The sequence below is a fragment of the Alosa pseudoharengus genome, unplaced genomic scaffold, assembly GCF_046254945.1.
Source record: "Alosa pseudoharengus isolate Yale_2024_CS ecotype anadromous, Long Island Sound unplaced genomic scaffold, YU_APseudo_1.1 YU_APseudo_1.1_scf_24, whole genome shotgun sequence".
Classification (NCBI taxonomy): domain Eukaryota; kingdom Metazoa; phylum Chordata; class Actinopteri; order Clupeiformes; family Clupeidae; genus Alosa; species Alosa pseudoharengus.
In genome coordinates this window covers 946,582-969,885 of record NW_027468689.1, presented here as the reverse complement: position 1 = coordinate 969,885, position 23,304 = coordinate 946,582, and the positions used below count along the sequence as shown (strand labels likewise).

Genomic DNA, 23,304 nt, shown 5'->3' with positions numbered 1-23,304 from the left:
CGCTAACACACTCCATTGTTCAAATGACTAAAATAGTTTATTCGACTTGATTGGGATCGGCTATTGTTGAAGGCGAACGTGACTTTCTCCCATCTTGACTGTGCGGCTAACATTTCTTCAGACAGCGTTGAGCTTCTGACTCATTGTGTCAGCAGGAAGCAGGAAGGCCTATAATATAAATATGTGGCATGTAGCCTAACCCTATAGTCTCCCAACTTAATATGAGCCTAACGGAAATGGCGAAGTGTGACCTTAACAGGTCATAGGCCTTGCCCGTCCATACGAGTCAGTTAAGGGGCTGATTAAAAAGTTGTAACCTAGCCTTATACATAGCACGGTTTCCTTATAGAGATGAAATAGTATACATTTGCAACATTTACTATTTGTGTAAGGCTTACATTAGCTAGGTAAGTGGCCTATACTATAATCACGTGACGGCCAGATAGAGTACATGCGTAATGCATGCAGCTAGGCTACTGAGGGTATAGGCCTATGTTGAATAGGGCATTGCAAGAAAACCTACTATTTACACAACCAACAGTAGACTATATGTTTTCTTAGGCCTAGAGTTTTTCCCCCAGTGATATAGTTCTTAAATTGCAACAGACTTTCGATTTAGCCCAATGTTTCATCCAGACGACTCTGCAGGCTGAGCGTGACTGTCTGACTCTTGCCACAGTTGGATTTCACACACACACACACACACACAAGCAGATGTTAGGGCGCATGAAGGAAAAGGTAAGAACTGTTTCTTTATTGATTGGCAAGTCTTTTGTAATTTTATTGACTGTTAATTTCGTCAGTAATTTGTGTGTGTGTGTGCACGCGGTTGGTGGTGGGATCTTGGACGGTCCCGACATAGTGCTTCAAGCGAGGCGGGTAGCCTAACTAGCCTAAGCAGAAAGAGCGCATATCGGTTAAATGGCTTAGGTCCTTTCTTTCATTTTTTTGACAATTGTATTGTGATTGTCCCCTACTTATCAAAAACTGTCTAATTCTTTGATGGTGGTGGAGGCTTCGTGGGGCAATTTGAGCAAGACATTGGCCTAACATTGGCCTCAGTCTCTTGGCCTAACAGTCCCTTGGATTTCCTCAGCAAGGAGAGTTGCAATTAGGTTGGAGCAGTGCAGGATAGTGTTCATGGAAGAGTGAGATGGCCTAAACAGGCTCGATTATAGGGTTGATGGGCAGTATGAAACGACCCCGATTTACCAGTTCCCTTTGTCTAGTTTTGTTATGTCAGTCTTTCAGTTCAGTTTTAAGGTTACACGGTACAAAGAAATATGTTCGTCATTAGCATATGGCTTTATAAACATTTTAAACAGTAAGCCCTGCCGACCTAGGGAAAGGTTATACATTCTGTCACATGTCGTGGCGGATTTGGAAATGCCACCCATGCCCCCTGCTGGCTGTATGGTGCAGTTTTCCTCGACTGCGTGAACGTAGACAGCAAGAGCGGTAACTTTTTTGTGGAATAAACCGCAACTTTATAACTGGCTAATAGGCCTGACAAGTGGATCTAACTCGATCATGGATTAGGATGGACGAGTTACCTTTCCACATAAGTCCGGCATAGAATAGAAGCAATTGATTAGAAGCCTTGCACACTCTTTTAGAATATGTCTGCGTGTAAAAACGTTGTATAAACTCCCATGTCATACAGTATGTATTGTAGGCTACTGCTGTAGTTTATTTGTAAAACAGTAGTGGTTTTTTTGGAAGATATTAGATTGGTGTGTGCAGGTCTTAAATTCTGTTGCGGAACCTTTGACAGTAGAACGGGCGGGCGAAATTGGATGCGTGGGTTCGTCGGAAGGTTTAAGAGATACACCAAACACAAGCATTTCCGGTTGTAGTAATTCAAAAACTCAAAAGTCCTATTTTAAATCTACAAAAAGGCTTGTGTTTATTAACAAGTTACATAAGTTGAACGTTTTTATTCATATGATCATTGGAATTGTTATGGCCTCTCACAGGCTCATCTATTCATGTTACTGGATGTCCCGAGTGCAAACAATAGGCTATGCAGTTGCTAACTTGACAGCTATCTGATCCTTACAACATTTGAATGCAGGATAATAGTTTAATAACATGCTAAGATAATATGATCGGGCAGTACGCTAGTGGTGGGTTGCCTTGATTGTGCTAATACAGAAGTATTGATACCCCACTTAGTAGTTTTGGAGTGTCTTTAGGATTATGTTGCCTTGGATGATCACATGGGTTGCTTTTGTTTCTTAGGTCATGAATGCTGGGGCATCATGGTAGATAGAATTTGGCGTCTGCGTTATGTCTCATTTCAAGCACAACAATATTTCAATATGGAATGGTTAACCTCTGTTACGTGTCTGTGAATGTATTATTGATTTAGGGGTTTCACGGAAAGCAAGCATTAGATTACCGTCTTTATGGAATGTATGGCACTTGGTCTAGTACCCTTGTTTGCCAGTAGCAACTCATACTTACCTGGCAGGGGAGATACCATGATCAAGAAGGTGGTTCACCCAGGGCGAGGCTCAGCCATTGCACTCCGGTTGTGCTGACCCCTGCGAATGGGGGTGCGCAGGACTGAAGTGCAATTGATTAGACAGGTAATTGGCAGAGAGTCTACAGATGTCAGATCGATGCTTGTGTCAAAATCCTGATTAGCATATGATTATCTTATGCCTTCCCCCAGGTTTGCTGGACCAGGAAGTAGGAGGAATCCTGCAGGGAGCGCTACACGTGGCTCTGACATCATCCAAAACAAACAAACTTGTGTCAGCGCTGGAAGGTGAATCCCGTGTGTTTTACTGAACATCACCTGAAAAGGTGCTGTTGCAAATGGGATTTTTATAGCTAGATTATAACACAATCACACAGTTTCACCAAGCATAAGCCCCCCCGCATTCATTTTAATGCCTTTTATTCACCTTTGTTGTACACAAGTCCCAAGATATTGAAAAGTTTTTTAGTAAAAAAAAAAATTGTAGTTAGCTTGCTCCCTTTCTTTCAATAAAGTATTGGATTTATCACAAATGCCAGCTTGTGTGAGATGAGTTTTTTTCCCCCACCCTATGTCCTTTATGCTTTCAACTATTATGAAAAGTGTTTAAATTTAAAGAAAGAAAGTGTTTAGTTTAAAGAAGTTAAATGTAAGACTTTTGAAGACCTTTTATGACCATTGTGATTGAAATTTTAAGCATACGCTTTTTGGTATAGACAACAAATACCAACTTTATTTCTTCTTTAAAAACCTGAAATGACAGACACTAAATGTATTTTGACCTAGTGCACAATTAAAGACTTTTAAGGCTTTAAACTAATTTAGATTTAAGATTTTGACCCTTTAGAAACCTAGTTCTAGTGTGTGTGTAAAATAAATGTAGACACTCAACAAGGCATTGTTACTGATTTACCATTTTTATTCAGTAAGACCAGCAAACAGATAACAAGTCAGAAAGTGCATAAAATAGGAGAACACTGCAAAACTCAGCAAACGGTGCCAAGACAACAGTCATTTGTAAGACCAGAACATGGATAACAAGTCAAAAACTATTTTACAGTTTGTACAGTCAAAACACTGCAAAGCACAGCGAAAGGTGCCAAGGCAACAGGCTTTTGTAAGACCAGAACATAGATAACAAGTTAGAAAGTGCATAATAGGAGAACACTGCAAAACACAAGTCAGAAAGTGCATAAAATAGGAGAACACTGCAAAACACAGCGAAAAGTGCCAAGGCAACGGGCTTTTGTAAGACCAGAACATAGATAACAAGTTAGAAAGTGCATAATAGGAGAACACTGCAAAACACAAGTCAGAAAGTGCATAAAATAGGAGAACACTGCAAAACACAGCGAACGGTGCCAAGGTAACGGGCATTTGTAAGACCAGAACATAGATAACAAGTCAGAAACTATTGTACAGTTTGTACAGTCAAAACACTGCAAAGCACAGCGAAAAGTGCCAAGGCAACGGGCTTTTGTAAGACCAGAACATAGATAACAAATTAGAAAGTGCATAAAATAGAACGGTGCACAACAGAGAAAAACGTGCCATGATAACGGGCACTTGTAACACAGATTACAGGTAAAAAATTATTTACAATTTGTACAGTGTCAGTCCTCCAAGCCATCTATGACGGCGACAAAGTGGGCAAAGTTTCTGTAGATCCTGTTGTCCAGGCCCTTGGAGGGTGACATGTCTTTCACAGGGCAATACGTTTTCTTTTTGTATTTTTTATGTCCCTGTATAGGCTGGCCACACACCTTGCAATTGGGGATGTGCTGGACCCTGAAAAGCTTTGCCCCAACTTGGGTGGGCTGGTCTGCCACCAGCTTCCTTTTATAATGGGTCGACCTGGACCAGGAAGCTGGAGCAGCGTGGGTCTGGCTGGAGGAAGGCCCAGCGAGAGCAGGGGCAGGCAGGATGGGCACAAGCCGAGCCAAGGGCGCAGCAGTCGGCGCGGTCTGTGTGGAGGAGGGGCCCGCCACAGACTGCGTGGGGGTGGGCACAGACCCGGTGATGCTGAAGGCGGCGGGGGGTCTCTGCAGCGGCCGCACAAGAGGCAGTGGCTGAGGAGGAGGAAGCAGTGGCTGAGGAGGAGGAAGCTGCGACGGCGCCGCCATGTCAGCCCGTCCCCTCAGCTTCTTGGTGCCGGCCGTGCTGGCCGTTGGTACGTACTCCATCACCGGGTAGTCGGGCGGAGGGAGGACGTCGGGTTGCCGTGGCGCTGGAGGAAGCTCTGTGGACGATACGGAGGTGGTCTTTGAGATCACCGAAGGTTGCCTGGTGGCGTGAAAGTTGACCAGCCTCTCTTGCTGTCGGATAAAGTCCCTGACCGTTTTGACGTTGATCTTGGGGAGAGGGATGCCCGCCTTGGACAGCACCGGGTCGTCCACCAACACCCTGTGCTGTATGAGTTCATAGGCCTTGAGGATGCTGGCCTTTTCCGGGCCGGTTCGAGAGGACTGGGGGGCACTCAACCAAAGCAGCTTGACCAGCACGTACATGAGGCGATTGTGCTGCGCGCTGATGTCCTGCTGGGCCGGCGCGTACCTCCTGGCCATCTTCACCCGCTGGATCAGGGCAGACTTCTTGGCCCGCTTCTCAGTGAGGAGTGGAGGCTTAGGAGACGCAGGAGGAGCAGCGGCAGCAGGAGGAGCAGGCTGCTGTGTCTGACTCTTGGCAGACTTCTTGGCCCGCTTCCCAGATTCAGCGAGGAGTGGAGGCCCCGGAGACGCAGGAGGAGCAGCGGCAGCGGCAGGAGGAGCAGCGGCAGGAGGAGCAGGCTGTGGCTGGCTGGTGGACAGCTCGTCAGCTGGCTTCCCTTGACTACTCTCAAAGGTGACGAGGGCATCCAGCATGAGGTCATCATCATCACACCACGACGCGCAAGATGGAGCAGCGACAGCAGGTGCAGCAGCAGACGGAGTGGCTGTAGGAGGAGCAGATGGAGTGGCTGTAGGAGGAGCAGATGGAGTGGCAGCAGCAGCAGCAGCAGCAGCAGACGACGGAGTGGCAGCAGGACGAGCGGCGCCCGACTGAGACTTCTGTGAAATACAGGTAGGTATCAGCTTTATGTTTTCTGTTATGCATCAGATGTTACAGTATTATTAGGAGAATTAGGACAACTCAACAAGCATACCTCTTTCTCCAAAATGTACACCCGGAAGCGCTTGAGGGACTTGGTGGTGATGTCACCCTCCTTTTTAAGCAGCCACTGCTTCACAGCGGCATGAGCATCCCGCGCCTTCTTTCTTTCTTGTTCACTCCCAGCTTGTGGGTCAGCCTGGTGGCGTTTATGCAGGCTGTACCAGCTCCACATTTCAAAGAAGGTGAAGGACTTGAACTGCCCCTGGCCGTAAATGGCCCGATCCACGTTGACCTCAAGGTGACAAGAGACGGGGGGGAACAGCGTCACATAGCTCATCAGGCTGTCCTTCAGCCACCCGTCATTGATGGGAGTTTTTCTCTTTGGGTCCTGGGTCTCCTCCAAGTGGCGGTCAAGAACACTGAAACACACACACACACACGTCATGGTTAGTTTAAGAAACGGACAACTGTATGCTGTTTGGTTTTCTTTAATGTTTTCTGCAATGTACTTACTATTTGATGTAGCCAACATCATTCTCGATCAACCACTTGAAGCTCCTCCCAAAGTACCAGCCGAATGTCAGGACCAGTTGTCCCAGGTACTGGGCCTCCGTAGGGTTGTCAATGTGACAGCGTTTTTTTGCTGGAGACAAAAAAAAAAAAAAAACATTTTATTACCTTACTGAACAAGCCAGCAAAAGCTCTGCATTAGGTTGTCATTATGCCATGATGTTACCTTCTCTGTAGGCCGTCTTTGGCTCCCGCAGCAGCTTGTTAACACTCAGGCTTTTGCCCTGCGCAGCCTTGGCCTCTTTTGAGGCCCGTAGCATGCACTGTTGCCTCTCTACTGGCACGCTAGTGTCCAGTATCTCTAACACTGGCAGCAGTGGATCCATATCTGACATTGGTAACAGTCAATTAGCATTAAAACCATTATGCTTTACTCGTCATTATGCTTTACTAATCACTTGGTAACAGTCAATTAACATTAAAACATTAAAATCATGTATTTGCTTTACTCGTCATTATAACTTTACGTTAGTCAACATATAACCAGTGCGCTCTCTCATTCTCCCTACTGAGAGCATCTCTCTACTCAAGTTCCCGCGCAGCCTGAGCAAGCGGCAGCTGCACTGTTCTCTAACTAAGGAAATATCAAGGAAATATATCATCCTAAATTATACCATTACGTTCACTTTTGCACAATTTTATACACACCCCATTCGTAGTGTGCTTAAATGTCCATTTTTATCATTTCTATTTAGTTTTACTTTTTTTTCCCCTCCCCCCTCCCCCCAACTATGGCTTTCCCGCGCTAACGTTAATGAAATTGGCTTTGAAATTGGTGTACTTCACCAAGGTAAGCATAAAACCGAATTACAACGAAAACACTATAGAAAAAATTAATACCTACATAAATATGCTTAAAAAATTAAACCCTTAACTGAGCATATGGAGCATGTAATAGCAGAGTTATAAATGCTATGCTGAGAAGATGCAGGATGCTAACGTTAACGTTAAGCTACATTGGATGGATGCATGCAGGTAGGCTAACCTTTCTTTCAAATTAAGTTATCATTCCTGTACTTAAACATTAATTTAGAAGGAATTAGCTTAATAATAGTCATTACCTTGCGGTATGTGTTTGTAGAATTTTGCTTGGGTTCTCGTCGGGTAGATGAAAGGGTATGTGCACCTGCCTGAAATGTTTTTATAGACAGTCTCGCTATCGGATTGGATATAAACGTAGACTCTGGCGCAATCGGAGGCTGACTATTAACTAACGTTAACGACCGCCAAAGATGAGTTCTGCTCTCTGGTATGTTCCAAGTCTACGATGAACGTAGACTCTGGGCCAATGACGAGCCAAAAGCGTAGCCCGCGAACTTGAGTCAGGCCCCTTTACTTTAACTGGTAGTCTACGTTGGCCGCCGCGATCGTAGACAGTTTGGCTCTCTGATTGGCTCAGAGTCTACAGTGAAGCTAGACTCTGGGCCAATCCGAGAACCAAACTGTCTACTGTAGAACGTGGACTTAGCACTACGGTAGACATCACCTCTGCGAATTCCCCAAATGTGGGAATCTCGACTGCATAATTTCTGGTAGTGGGGGACTGCGTTCGCGCTCTCCCCTGATCATTTTGTGAAAAGAAAAGGTGCAGCTGTAAGAGAGGGTCTGTGGTCATGTTGAGTGAGTAAGGAAACCTAGAACTGTAATGTCTGGACTACAGACAGTTTCATAAGAAGGAAGTTAAATGTGGGCTATGTTACTGTTTAGTGTTTATAGATTTGCCAATATTAGGTTTGTCTTTGCAGTGGTTCATCTGAAATATTGGTGTACCACTATTGCCAGATCTTGAAAGCTAAGACAAGCTTGCAGGAGCACAACTACATGGGGGGTAAAAGCCTCCCATACCGGCTTGTTGCTTTGTTTACAAATTATTTGGATTTGGGAGGTTGCATGGTGCTCTTGCTCTGGTTCCATGCCATTGTTGCAGTGGAATGTAAGAATACGCAGTACGTTATGCTATATTTCTCGCAAAGTATGAAAAGTATTATTTATAGCTAGCCCACATTTTGCAGGATGGAAGACGAGCATATTCTCTGTATGACTGAACCATTAACAGTTTCTATGACATGCTTATTGATTTTCTACAAAGGCCCTAGATTTGGAAAAAGGTGCAAAAAGAGTGCCGTTAAGGGTAGTATAAACTTGTTTTTAAACACATTTGGTATGAATCATTGTTTCTTTCTTTGAAATACAATATTTGATTTAAGTTGTGCCAATATTTGAGCTCTCCACATATGATGGGTTGGATGATTATAAATAAATAATAATAATAATATTATTATATGGTTATAAATGGGTTTATGTACTACATTCAGACATACATGATGTTGAAAACAAAATGAGTATCATTATTTTGGGACTCGAGGCCAGGAGTCCTCTGAGCCTATGAGGATGCAGACATGGCAAACGACTCAAAAGCTTGCATTTGGAGATGTGTAGGGTTCCCTGATTTGAACTGATTTTGTTAGTTTGACTTTACAGACAATACATTGCATGATTTAATATACACATTTTTACTATAATACAACAAGTCGCCCATTCCATCCCCATTTCTTTTATTTTTTACGTTGATAGAATTTCTCTGCCCTGGCCTCTTGGTGGTTGTGTTTGCTTGTGCTTTAAAACCCCTTTGGTCGTATGCAGCTCTGGCTCTGTAAATGGGAAATAAATAGTGTGCCGCCATCGACCAGAAGACATCTGAGTTATTTAGTGTTGACATAATTGTTATAGGATGATTTGATTTGTTTGGACTTTTATTTAATCTGATGGAGTTTTATATTCTATGCTGATTAGAATTTATAGCCAAATTCACGAGTGTATTACATTGTATTTACGTTGCAGTACCACTTTCAGCCACTGGGTGGAGAGCCACATCATTAAAATTCCACTAAAACGCTAAACCTCAAATCCTGGCCATTTGTAGAAGCTCTTTGCATAGAAGTTGTGTTTCACGGGCTTAAATTCATTGGCACTTCACGAAAATGTTCCTTCAAATCGTACCTGTAGTGTTGCTTAGTTATACTTAAATGTGATTGGTTGAGAGGTTGTGTCATGTGACGAATCATTCATGTAGTGTCTCAAAATGCCAAAATATAAATGTGCAATGTGTGATTTTCAAACTCTACTACTATAGGAATGTGAGTGCGTGTTCCGACATTATCACTCAGAAAGAAAACGTGTTGTTTGTTAGGAGCGCCCTAACCTTGAAGATTACGACGGAGAATCCAGTCCCTCGCGGAGCACTAGGTCCGGTATCGCTTCTCGGCCTTTTGGCTAAGATCAAGTGTAGTATCTGTTCTTATCAGTTTAATATCTGATACGTCCCCTACCCGGGGACCATATATTAAATTGATTTTTGGAACAGGGAGATGGAATAGGGGCTTGCTCCGTCCACTCCACGCATCGACCTGGTATTGCAGTACCTCCAGGAACGGTGCACTCCCCTCGGGGAAAAATGGCATGTGAAATATTAGCAATTAGCTTCGGCATTCAGTATGTTTTAAGCTGCACGATAACGGGGGCTATGCTTTTGTTGTGGATCACAGTTTCTGGAAACGTAAGTTGCCTGCGAAGTTTTATCGCTCTTCTTGAGCTATTTGCACGGTTAGCCGATATGTATCCTTAGCTGATGCCATGCATTAGCCTACTTTTGTAGTAGCTTAGAGTCTGTGCACCACTCTAACGAGTGTATCTGGTGTGCTTAAGTACAGACGCTAGCTGCAAGCGGTGTTTAATGCAATGTTTTGCTGTTTGATGGGGGAAGGGGTTCAACCAAGTTGCCTTGCTGTGTAACGTTAGACACATAGCAGCGGCACACATGTTGCTGCTATGTCAGACTTGGACACTACGTAGCGCAGCTGCAATCTTTATCATTCCCTTTCATGGTTTGTCGTTGACGCGTAGTCGATAACCGATTCCACAGTTGCTAGCTTTGCAGCTAACTGTAACTTTAAGTGACGTTAGAAAATGCTCGTGTTAAGTTAAGTAGTTTAAGTTAACTTTGTAGCCTAGTTAATGTTAGTGTTGCAAGAGCTCCGATAACTTGGAATGGTATTATTGATTGGTTTAGTTATGATCCTGCTCGTAATGTTTTAGTTTGTTCCGTCCTCAAGGCTCATGCACAATGTGATGCATTTGACTTTGTTGTCGTTGTAGGTGTTGGATTAAAAGAACATCTAATCGCCATCTGTGAGCCTCGGCACGTAAACCGTAAGTGTCACATTCACACGTTGTTACATTCCTTGTGCTATGGGAGGGGATTTCCCACAGGCACCCAAGCCTATTTCACATTACACTGCATGATGCAGATGAAATAATACCAAGTAGGTATTCATTGTACAACCCCAAAACAGAAAAAGTTGGGACGTTGTGTAAAATAATAGTGAATAAAAACAGAATGTAATAATCTGCAAATCTCTTAAACTCATGTTTAGCTGCAAAAAGGACACAGACAACATATGAAATGTTGAAAATGACACATTTGACTATTTCATGGAAAATATATGTTCATTTTGAATTTGATACCAGCAACATGGTTCAAAAAAAGTTGGGACAGAGGTAATAAAATGCTGGAAAAGTTGTGCAACGATAAAGAAAACAAAATGAGGTATGTTTCACAACTAATTAGGGTAACTGGCAACACAATTGGGTATAAAAAAGAGCATCCCAGAGAGGCAGGGTCTCTTAGAAGTAAAGATGTAGGGGTATTCATCACTCTGTGTAAACCCATGAGCACAAATGATGAAACAATGTCATTTTAATGCTTAACATGAAATTGTGAAGTATTTGGGGAGTCATCATTTACAGGACATAATATTATTAAAGGAGCCGTATGTAAGAAAAATATTTCAATTAATCATAAAATGGCCCTGATATTTCACTAGACATGAAGAAATCATGTTCATTTTAAATACTTATATCACTGACAACAGTAGTCCGGCCAGGATATTGTCATTTAAAAAGTGAAGTTGCAGCCCTCAACTGATGTTGATGTTGTGTTTTGTCATGTCATGTCATGTTGTGTTTTGGCCTGATGCGCCACCCTCCACCTATCTACTAATCACGAAGTCAGTAGTGTTTCGCCATCCGGGTTGGCAACCACGAGTCAGGGTTTAGTTTAATCCTGCACATTAGGGGTGGGCGATATATAGGGATGTCCCGATCCAGCTTTTTGCACTTCCGATCCGATACCGATATTGTAGCTTTTAGCATCGGCCGTTACCGATACCGGCCGATCCAAGCATGTATTAAAGATTAAAGATATTTACTTATTTTGTTGTTATACTCATGTTGAAAAGGGTTTTACTCTTAAGAACAACTAGCCAACTTAATTAGGTTAGTTTGAATAATCCACAGTGGTTGGTAATGACCTGTTTATTCTTAACAGGGTTAAATAAACACAAAATAAAAAATAGTCAATTAACCACACAAACTGAATTGGCATCAGTGCTCTGCTCAAGAGTGTAAACCAAGGCTTAAGAAAGCCATCAGTGTAAACAATATTGTAAACAATATAAAATTATATATAAAAGCAACACACACAAAACCTGAGTAGAAAATAGTCAAATTACCACACACACACTGAATTGGCTATAAGAACCCAAATAACTGTCACGCCTTTTACAGTATTACTATCTCCTCCACACTTTACTGCTCCATCTCCATACTCCCTTCAATTTCTACTGTTTGCCCTGGCTGCAGTCTGAGCATGATGGGGAGATTCTTCTCATCAATGATAAGTGAGACTGCGCTAAAAAGCCTCTCACTGTTGCGTTTTAAAAGCGAAACTGATGCCACAACTGGTCTGGGTTTGCTGAAGTAACCTAGGCTACAGGCTGCATTTATTACAGAAAATCAAGCAATAGCACGTAGGCCTATCTACACTATTTAGTGACAGGAGCTTAAGTTTACCGCGACAACAGCTGTCACTAATTCATATCGTCGTAGGCTGCGCCAATGCACAGACTAAACGGTAAAAAAAGTTATGATAGCCTACTGGAAGCTTCTACCCTTTTGGATGTGTAGAGTTGTAGGCCTAGGTGCACTAGTTGTTAGCGATTGAACAGGTTGCTTTTTGAAATGAAATGCGTTTGTTAGGCTAGCCTATTGTAAAAATAGGTAAATTATAGTGCGTGCTGTGCCTATACATTACACAAACAATCTTAAATCGCGGAGATAACATTCGTTAGACAGGCAAAGCTGTCAGCAGCAACATGCATAAGAGGGTCTCGCGGACACTCGCGGTCGCGGTTAACATTAGGCTATATTAATTCAACTGTGACATGAAATGTTTGCTCGATAACTTTAAATTCTTAGTGGGACATGCACAGACAAGTGGGATGCTGGACAGGTCGCTAGGTGTGCTGAAAAACGCGGACCGGATTTGGGGGGAAAAGCTGAAAAAAACTGGAATGGATTACCTACATCGGTTCGCTGGAAAACACGGACCGGAGTTTTTAAAACAAACTGGATCGGGAGTCCGGATCGGGATTTTCCCGTGCAGGCCGATCCCACATTTTTTGCTAATATCGGCGGCCGATCCGATCCAAATATCGGATCGGGACATCCCTAGCGATATATATCGTCTGCGATAATATCGTGATTGCTGCTTTAACGATGTGCAAATTGACATTATCGAGTATTTAAATTACTTAGGGGGAAAACACATTTGAAATCACGCATTGAACCCCCATACATTCACTAAAGCCAGGAGGTGAATGCGAGAGAAGCCCATAGGGAGAAGCCCCTGGCTGCAGCAGAGCAAGTCACGTGATTGCTAGTGGTCCACGTTGTCACACGCAGCCTAATGTTTATTTTGTGCAGCTACTTCGTTCAAGTGGCATTGATGAGTTAAATTAACGGTATTATATGTAAACATTAGGCTAGCCTTTGAGTATTTCAATAATCAGTTGTAAACAAAGAAATCTTCTTATGTTACCTTTTTGTAAATGGACTGAAGTTCGCTCTAAATATAAACTTTTATCGATTATGCTAACCGTTAGCATCTCTATGGGATTTCTCATATAAATTAGCCATAAGCTAATGCATTAGTTTCTATTCTGTAAGGTCTGCTTAGTTTTACAGTGAAACCAGAGAATGTCTAATAAGGACATAGACGGGCTCTATTCAAAGTAAAGGTTTGAAAGGAACTTCAGCTTCAGACTTTCACTTGGGAAACTGTCAGGCCTATCTATCCTCTGTAATGTAGCTGGCTAGACCATGTCATTGCCACACACACAAGTGGGGGCAGATTTGGAGATTTGCAGATGTGTCATAGAGTGACAATGCATTGGTTTGGTTAAAAAGTCATAGGTTAGGTCATTGGTTATTATTGAAAAAAATATATAATTGAACATGTTTTTAAATGTTAATTCATATTAACTGACATGAACCCTACTGTACATGAAACATTACTGTCTAGCTGCGAGAGAGCTCTCTCAAATGCACAAGTTCTGTGCACTTTCAGTCAGAGATTAGTGGTTGCGCTATGCCTGAAACACACGTGCATACCTAAATCCTCAAATTACGGCCAGGATTCTGTTTGGGCCTCAGATTCGGACAAATAAAGGCCAGTAATAATTTTGTTTCAATTTAACTCATAAAAGAGCTCTTCTTAATATTTTATATTGTTGGTTGGTTTAATATTGTTGCCAATGAAAAGTCATTGTCTTACACGTCTCCAACACGTTGCTCTCAAGCTATCAGTTGCATGACGCCCCCTTCTGAGCTTGCCCGAGGCTGAAGCAGTAACCTAGCCTACATTTAAACACAATTGTTGCTGCCAGGCAGTAAATCATGCATGATTAAAAAATAACTAAATTTAGGCTGAATAAGGTTTCCATTTCAACACAACACACGTTCCATGAATAAATGAAAGCGGATGCCTTATCTCGCAATAAGCGGATGGAAATCCCAACACCCTTACATGAAACTTAATAGTGAACTAGAGATGTCCGATAATATCGGCCAACCGATATTATCGGCCCGATATTAGCATAAAAATTTAATATCTGTTAATATCGTTATCGGATTTTTTTTGCCTTAAAACCGATAAAATAATGCTTGCGTTACACCCAAATAGTGCCTATGCGCTCCTGAAGCGTTTACCGCCGGCGCACAGATGATGACCTCATCAATCTGCGTCTTGAAGCATACAAACAAGCGTGGATGGCTGCAGTAACAAACTTGCTCGTGGCCGTAGTAGCTAGCCCCTTGCGTTGGCCGTGACGCCCCTTTGAAAATCAGAGGTTTACAGGCCACGGTGGCCTTGGTGCCCCCTTCTCTAAATATTCTGCTTTGCGTCCTACTAATAGCGATATATATTCAGCCTATGGCCTATGGCCAAATTACGCAGTGGAGAAAGTGACAGCGCAAGAAAGAAAGTGCGTCCAAATTAACCCATCCTACTCATCACACAGACATCACAAGTATCACATGAAAGAGCTTTTTCTCAGCTTTTAAACGATGTTAGCCGCTAATTGCTGTGGTGAACGGTTCGCGAGAAAAGTAAATAATATCATTCAATTTAATCATAAATTCTACCGAAGGTTTTGCGTCCATCTCCCTACCCATTCATCTCGGTGGAATACTTCCGAACCCTTCGTTTAACATATGACAAACCATATATCAGAATAAACAGCAGACCTTACCGAACAGTAAGGTGTAAAGCAGTCCCCTGTACAGTTAGCCGTTCCAGACTAATCCCGTTTTGAATTTGCAGTAAATTTCAACATACATGGATGTCTCCAAATTTGGGATTTAAGTTTTACACTGTGTTTAAATTGTTCCACATTATTTCATAACGGGCCAAATACAAAACAAATATTACAAATGTCGCCTAGATATCGGTAAATCAGAGGACAGCTGACTATAAGAGTTTGTGAAAGTAGCCTTCATGATCACAAAATGCTAAGCATGCATCTAGGCTATTTGAGTTTCTTAAAGCTGAGCTGTGCTTAAATTGTTCAATACATGATTTCATAACAGGCCAAATATAAAATAAATGTTAAATATAGCCTAGATAATAAATAATAAAAATGTTAAATATAGCCTAGATAATATAAAATATTAGATGATCTGATGATTTACAGTTATATGTAATATGTCATGTTTTATGTTTTTGTAATGTTTCATACAGTGATGCAGGTCTACTGCAGTGAATACAACTTTGATCATGTTTATAGCCTACTACTGTATAGTTAACTTTGGCCTTGGTGCCCTGACATGTGGCCTTTGTGCCCCCCACCAAATATGCCCAACTGAAGGCCAAGTGGCCTTGCCCCTAAAATGGTGAAATTCTAAGCCTGATTGTGGGTATGGCCTGTTATGAAGTCAGTCTTTTAGCCCCGTTCATTGGACTAATACTAAAGGAGGACTTTGTTTACTACTCTGGAAGGTCTGGATTGAAACTTTGTGCCTTCCTTGTTCTTATTGCACACTACCTTAATGTTGCATCTCTTTGTTGTTGCTCATGTAGAGCAGTGCTGATTGAGCCCAGTTTATAATTTAATATAAAATGATTGCATTAGCCCAAGTAATGGGCTAGGGACACAGGCTGCTTAGATTTGTACACCTTAAATGTTTCATTTTTTGTACTTCACCTCAAGCCTGAAGAATTTTTTGTAGCTCAAACAAATGTTTTCAAAATTGTGCAGTATAGTTGCCACATTGTAATTGACTCATATTTGTGCATTCATTCAATTAAGGTGATTGAGTTTTAGTTAAAGAAACAGTTCATGAAGCATCTATCTATAAAGCAAGAAGCGTCTGTGTGTCTGTGGCACGCATATCTCGCTGACCGTTTGTCAGACTGATTACAAACTTGGCAGGTGTCTTGCTACGGGCATGAGTAAGTGCACTGCCGAATTTGACGTTGTTTGAATAAGAAATGCAAAAGATATCGTTAAATAGCCTATATCGGTAAAAGAAGCACGCATTGGCTTTCGCCGCTAGCCACTCCCCCTCCCACACAGCATGTAGGACTGTAAGCTACCAGTGAGGATAGAAGCAGGGCTTTGGCAGAATTGGATCAGTGTAGGTTACACGGGTAAAAACTTAAGCGAGTGCAAGATAACTCCACGGATTTTGCAACAACACGCCAACATGCCAACACACACAGGTAGGCTATGCAGTGGCTCTTCAAAATTACGTAAAAAATGATTTGCAATAAGCGGACACTTCGAATAGCCCAGGCTACTTTGGACTGTCTTTAGACTTTGAATAAGCACACAACAATTCAAACCGCAAGGTCCTAAATTGAAACGAACGATAATGGTCCCGAATCAAAGAACGTCCCAGAATGCCACACATGCAAAGCATAACCAGCGACAAGCAACGAGTGGCAGACAGTGTGATGTCACTTATGAATAGCCCAGGCTACTTTGGACTGTCTTTAGACTTTGAATAAGCAAACGACAATTCCAACTGCATATCCTAAATTGAAACGAGCGATAATGGTCCCGAATTAAAGAACGTCTCAGAATGCCACACATGCAAAGCATAACCAGCGACAAGCAACGAGTGGCAGACAGAGTGTGATGTCACTTATAGGCCACCAGAGACTGTTTTTGAGTCACACCGTTGCAAATTCCATATGATGCATCATTCCACAAAATGGTTTGTTTTCTCTATCATCAAGTTATTCAATAGGCTAAGCATATAGCCTTGACTCAAAACAGCTGTTAGGATTATGTCATTTTGATTTGTAAAAAATGTCACATGCAGCCATGCTTAAATTCTGCTTACTTCACATGTATTATATTATTATATTATCTGTAGGCCTATTCATTATTGAATGCTTACCTGGAATTATGTTTTCCCCTATCATCCTATTTTTAAAGCAGGCCTACCTGCAGGCATGTAATTGGGCTACAGGAATAGCATGTTTGAACGGGCACTGCACTAGTCCTACAAATGCAGGCTCATTTAACACAGAAAAAGGGTAGCCTGTCATACACTATGCCTGTTATTTTAGTTGGCTTTACATTCTGCTATGTTGCACATAGTTGTTCAGGTACAATGTTTTATCATTTGTGAAGAAGTCAAATTTGCCCTATTTGTTGTGGGCATTGTCAATATTATCTCAGGGAGAGTGTAATCCAAACTGTTGTTTGAGACAATTTAAAAAAAATAAATAAACATGGCACCTTTTCCCTAAATTAAGTTGAAGTATTTTTCTTATTTTCCACAGACAATGTTAACATTTGGAAAGCCTTGTTGCATTCAAAAATGCATCCAGTGGGGCATCGCAATAACATTAAGCATGTTGTGTTAATTCCACAACAGGAGATATGTGATGATACCTAAATTAGTTTTGAGGAAAAATAACCCACATATCGACATCGGTATCGGCTGATATCGGAATCGAAATTTGAGAGTTGGACAATATCGGCATATCGGATATCGGCAAAAAAGCCAATATCGGACATCGCTATAGTGAACCATCAAATACCCCGCAGATTTCAGTGGTCATCAGTCCCGATATTTAGCAATATAATCAAACAGTAAGCCATGCCCCAAATAAAGGTGCTGTGCTTTGCGCAGGCTAAATAAAAAGACCCCAGCGATAATTTGAAGATTTACGATAGTCTCTCCTAAACATTCCTCACCCGTTATCTAGACATGCATGAAAACATTTGAAAACAAGACTCACTGCCATGTAGGCTAATATTTGATCGCTGTTTTGCTACTAATTATATTTCACGTACTGAATACGCACACTAGAAAGTGAAAGTAGGCCTACTTTGCGCTCCGTGTCTGTATGTCTGTTCATGTCCGCAATCGATTATAACGTTCCTCAAATAGAGAACACATCCATGTTCTCTCGCGTTATAGGCGGTCATGCTTCTGTGTTTACAAAATTCCTGACGGTTCCTGATCGCTAAAGGTTTGGTTTCCTTTCCTGTCGATCGCGATTGATGTAGAAGCACCTCCTAGGCTATAATTTGACTTCAGCGATGAGAGAGGGAGAGAGAGAGCAAAGTGGTCCATGCGCGTGTGTGTGTGTCTCTGCATCAGGTTCAATTGAAGTCAGAGTTGGTCCGTCCAGTCAATAGTCCCGCATTCAGGCCGCTCCATTATTAGATTAATGTTATCAGACAGCACTGTAACATGTGTGGGAATTTCTCTCATTATGATAGAGTTGTGGGACTTTTATTATTATGCTCAAGACTTAATAACTTATGCGTAATACCTGCAATCCTGCGCTGAAATTTAGGCCCTGGTTTTAAATGCGCATCTTTTTTTCTCACGCTCTCTCAGAGGTGGCCAGCCGAGCAATTGTTCTGCTACCAGTTTGTGCCAATATATCATCCAAAATGCTTGATTGCATTGCATTCTCCACATTTTTAGCTACATTTTCATGTACCACATCAGCATTTTTGTTCAGTGAATCTTTTGTAAATTGCTTCACAATTAGCGCGGGCACTCGTCAGCAGCCTTCGGCTTGCCTCTTGCCACTATTCACTCCTTCGTCTTCATTAACATTCCCTGTAGAATTCTCAATATTTTTGGCCTCTATGTGTCCAGTTGCATCTGTCTGTTCTTGGTCTTGGATTTTGTGAAATAAATTTCTAAATATCACCTGCTTGCTGCAGCTTTGGTCTGCACGTCCTATTAAAACCGGTCTTTTTAAAACGCATCTTTTTCTCTCTCCTAAGCATTTAATCTGCTGCCAGCTTGTGACTCCACATTGCCCAAAATGCTTGATTGCATTGTATTCTCCACATTTTTAGCTACATTTTCACGTACCACATCAACATTTTTGTTCAGTGAATCTTTTGTAAATTGCTTTACAATTAACTTCGGGCCTATAGATCTGCCTGGCTTGCTTCGGTCACGTCTTTTTAAAACCATCTTTTTCTCTCTCGTGAGCATTTAATCTGCTGCCAGCTATTGACTCCACATTGCCCAAAATGCTTGATTGCATTGCATTCTCCACATTTTAGCAAAATTTTGGTGTACCACATGGCATTTTCTTTCAGTGAATCTTTTGCTTTACAATTAGGCCTATCCGGCCCTCTTCTTGGCTGCCTTCACTCTTTCTTCGTCTTCATTAACATTAATCTTTTTGGCTTCAATACTCCAGTTACATAGTCTCTGTTTTTGGATTTTGTGAAATACATTTCTAAATAAATGCGACTTATAGTCCAGTGCGACTTATATATGTTTTTTTCCTGTTCATGACGCATTTTTTGACTAATGCGACTTATACTCCGGAGCGACTTATAGTCCGGAAAATACGGTAATTATCGTTATCGTCAAAATCACAAAAAATATCGAGATATTATTTTTTGTCCATATCGCCCACCCCTACTGCACATATTTAAATAATATTTCTCTACGGAGGAAGAGTCCAGGTGCTAAGATGGCCTGTCTGCAGTCCAGATTTGTCAAATTGGGTGCATAATGGAATGAAAAACATGACTAAGAATACCCCATACTGTTGAGCAACTGAAATTGTATATCAGGCAGTAATGGGACAACATTTCATTCTCAAAACTCTAGCAACTGGTCAGTTCCTAGACATTTACAGAATTTTGTTAAATAAAGAGGTGAAGCAGAACAGTGATACAAATGCCCCGTCCCAACTTTTTTTAAAACATGTTGCTGGCATCAAATTTAAAATGAACGTATATTTTCCAGGAAATAGTCCAATTTTCAACATTTGATATGGTGTCTATGTCCTTTTTGCTGCTAATGATGGGTTTACGAGATTTGTATTTGCATTTTACACAATGTGCCACCTTTTTCTGATTTGGGGTTGTAGTTTCATCTGGCATCATGCAGTGTAATGTGAAATAGGCTTGAGTGTAGGCTGGGAAGGTCATTTGCATTTTTCTCTCACAGGCCAGCCACTTGAAGCGTCTGTTGGCGTGCACGTGTGGTGCACCATCATCCGATCGGAGGTGCTGCTGTTTGCGGGTTTGAGTCCGGGCGTGTACAGGGCTGAGCCGCGCAGTTCAACACAACACAGGTTACATTCACCAGGTTTAGGTCCTGCTTGACATCAATGAAATCTTGCTAGTTCCATTAAAAACATGTCCGGGTGATAGGAATGGGCATGATTTATCGACGATCGATCATTGATCATTAAGAATGTTGTCGATCACGCTAATTTGTTATCGATTAAACTAATGCAGGTGGCGCTGGGTAGTGCGAGTCTTGAAGCAATGACATGAATTTCACTGTTGCAGCAATTAAACATTTTACCACCCGAGGGCAATAATTGACGCCATAGCCTACCCAGTTACCTGTGAGTTTCCGTTTTGATTTCAATAAAAAAGTAATCATGAAGAGGTCACGACGAAGTGTGGCGTCGGACCATTTGGATTTAAAAAACGACTTAGTTCACTGCAAACACTGCGATGCCGTGTAGGCCTAGGCTATAAGTACAACACAGCCACGACTCAAATGATGTATCGGAAAGTCTATTTTCGCTTTACGTGTATGTTTCACTTAATTCATTTCTATACAAACCAAGGCACCGGATTCCTAAAGAAACGCAAGCACCCACCCCATAAGTGTATCTAAATTCGATATGTACAAAAAAATGACACTGTACAGTGATTCGAAGAGCTGTAAACAGTGTTGTAAGCTGCATGTACAAAACCGCTTGGATACCACTTAAAGTGCATTGGACCCTGGTTAATGTCGGTGGCGGCACATCCTGCTCTCAGTCTCAACCTAGCATCAACTCGGCGTTATATTATCTTTTACTGTCTATGGCTGTGATGCACAACGAGCAGAGAAAATTACGAGGGTGTTAAGAACGCCGGCTCGCAGCTGCAGGTTCCGCTGCTCTAGAACACTCCTGCGCATGTAGGCTATCTGCTTTAGAACACTCCTGCGCATGTAGGCTATCTGCTCTAGAACACATGCGCATGTCGGCTATCTGCTTTAGAACACTCCTGCGCATGTCGGCTATCTTCAAGTTTAGCCATACTGAACATCCGGTTTAACTGCCACAACGTGTTCTTGTAATAAAGATCTTATCGAGGAAAAACACGCTGTATTTTTGTATTTTCATTGCATTATATCATTTCATTGCATTCATAATGAATTTTAATATAAAAATATTAATGATTAATCTATAGTCGATTGTTAATTCTCCCGACGCGACGATGGACTAAGAAAATTTAATCGAATGCCCATCCCTACTGGGTGAGATTAGATATGAAATTGGCCGCTTCAGAATTATCTACCCGATATCATTGGTACTGTAAGACAATGTCCTGAACAGTATTCTGGCACTTCTTTCACTATGTATTGATTAATAAAATGATTTGATAAAACTGCCAATGTTATATTTATTTTAACTATTTACAAACTGTCTACCTGTTACAGCGTGATTGCTGCATCAACGAGGTCCCATTTCCTAGCCTAATTAGACAAACACACACCCATACAGTTGTGGTCAGTTCAAGTATGTATTAGCTCTAGGGTGATGTGACGCATCACATATAGGGGTTAAGTCAAGTGAAGACCAGTATACACCTTTCTCACCTGTATGCGTACAGTTGAAAATGTGTTGCTGTATGTGTAAAAACTAATTAGTGAGAAGTGATTCCTAATTGGTAGTGGTAGCCAGACCTCTGTACTACACCATTGATGTCTTTGTGGGTCTGAAAGGGCCCTCTTTGATGTCCTTTGATGTCACTAGCTTGTTATTGTGTACAATATGTTGAAAATCGTGAACTAAATTGTTTGAGTTTACATTGTGGAATAATGTGGGCAATGTATTGGTGTATTAATTGACAGTGATCTAAATTTCAACAGCCACATGAAAGCGATAACTAAATCAGCTTTTTACCACCTCAAAAATATTGCCAAACTCAGAGGGCTGATGTCAAAACATGACTTAGAAAAACTCATTCATGCATTTATCTCCAGCAGGGTTGATTACTGCAATGGACTGTTCACAGGCCTTCCTAAAAAGACTATTAAACAGCTTCAGGTGATACAAAATGCAGCAGCTAGGATTCTAACAAAAACTAAAAGAACTGACCACATTACTCCAATTCTTAAGTCCTTGCACTAGCTTCCAGTAAGTCACAGAATTGACTTTAAAGCACTATTGCTTGTTTATAAATCAGTAAATGGAGCAGGACCTAAATACTTGTCAGACATGCTTCAGCAGTACACACCTTCTCGTCCTCTCAGGTGAAAAACCTGCTAGTAAAACCTACAGTTAGAACTAAACATGGTGAAGCAGCTTTTAGCTGCTATGCGGCTCAGCTGTGGAACCAACTTTCGGATGACATCAAAAAGGCCCCAACTGTAGCCAGTTTTAAATCTAGACTTAAGACCAAACTGTTCTCAGATGCTTTCTGCTAACTGTGCCGAGTTACAAATTCTGAATCTGCCTTGATAATTATTCTACCTTGTCTTTTATTACTTTTTTTTACTACTTTTGCCTTTGTTTTTGCTTACTAATTATTCTTTATTTTTTAAATGATTTTACCTTGTGTTTTATGTTTTCTTTTTATTATGATCTTTACCTTTTAACTTTTTTTCTTTGACTATATTGCCCTTCTATGCTTTTATTTGTTATTGTTTGGTTTTGTTTATGTAAAGCACATTGAATGACCTCTGTGTATGAAATGCGCTATATAAATAAACTTGACTTGAATGGGATTATTACAGCCCTGGCTGGCTGGGTGAGCTCTAGTGATTGGGTTGGTTAGCAGGCTTGGGCTGCCTAAATAGCAAAAAAGTGCAATCATAATATACTGTTTATGCACCACCTGCCTATACTTTGTATAAGATATATAGTGCAGTGTAGACAGTAGTATACAGTTATGGTGTACAGTAATATAAATGAATTATAAACGTGCAGTGTATTAGCAGTAACCTTATAAGTGCACAATAGATATGGCTATGTAGTATGAGCAATGCATGATCAACATGTGCAGTGTATTAGCAGTAACCTTATAAGTGCACAATAGATATGGCTATGTAGTATGAGCAATGCAGTGCAGTGTATTAGCAGTAACCTTATAAGTGCACAATAGATATGGCTATGTAGTATGAGCAATGCATGATCAACATGTACAGATATGCGCAGTGTAGTAGCAGTTACATTATAAGAGCAGTAAAGAACAATATAGATATATGCAGTCTATGAACAGTAATATATTATAAGAAATATATTATAATGACAG

At 41.3% G+C, this 23,304-nt stretch overlaps 1 long non-coding RNA gene, 1 other non-coding gene and 1 pseudogene across 2 annotated transcripts; all 3 read left to right on the top strand.

Annotated features, from left to right (window-relative positions):
• The first annotated feature begins 2,458 nt into the window (after positions 1–2,458).
• Positions 2,459–2,581, top strand: LOC143142723 (U1 spliceosomal RNA; annotated as a pseudogene).
• A 6,646-nt stretch (positions 2,582–9,227) lies between these two features.
• LOC143142082 (uncharacterized) lies at positions 9,228–22,771 on the top strand. The gene is made up of 3 exons (XR_012990888.1): positions 9,228–9,701; positions 10,301–10,354; positions 19,991–22,771. It is a non-coding gene; the product is annotated as an uncharacterized LOC143142082 (long non-coding RNA).
• Positions 9,399–9,589, top strand: LOC143142725 (U2 spliceosomal RNA). Its single transcript, XR_012990966.1, has one exon. It is a non-coding gene; the product is annotated as a U2 spliceosomal RNA (small nuclear RNA).
• Positions 22,772–23,304: the final 533 nt, after the last annotated feature.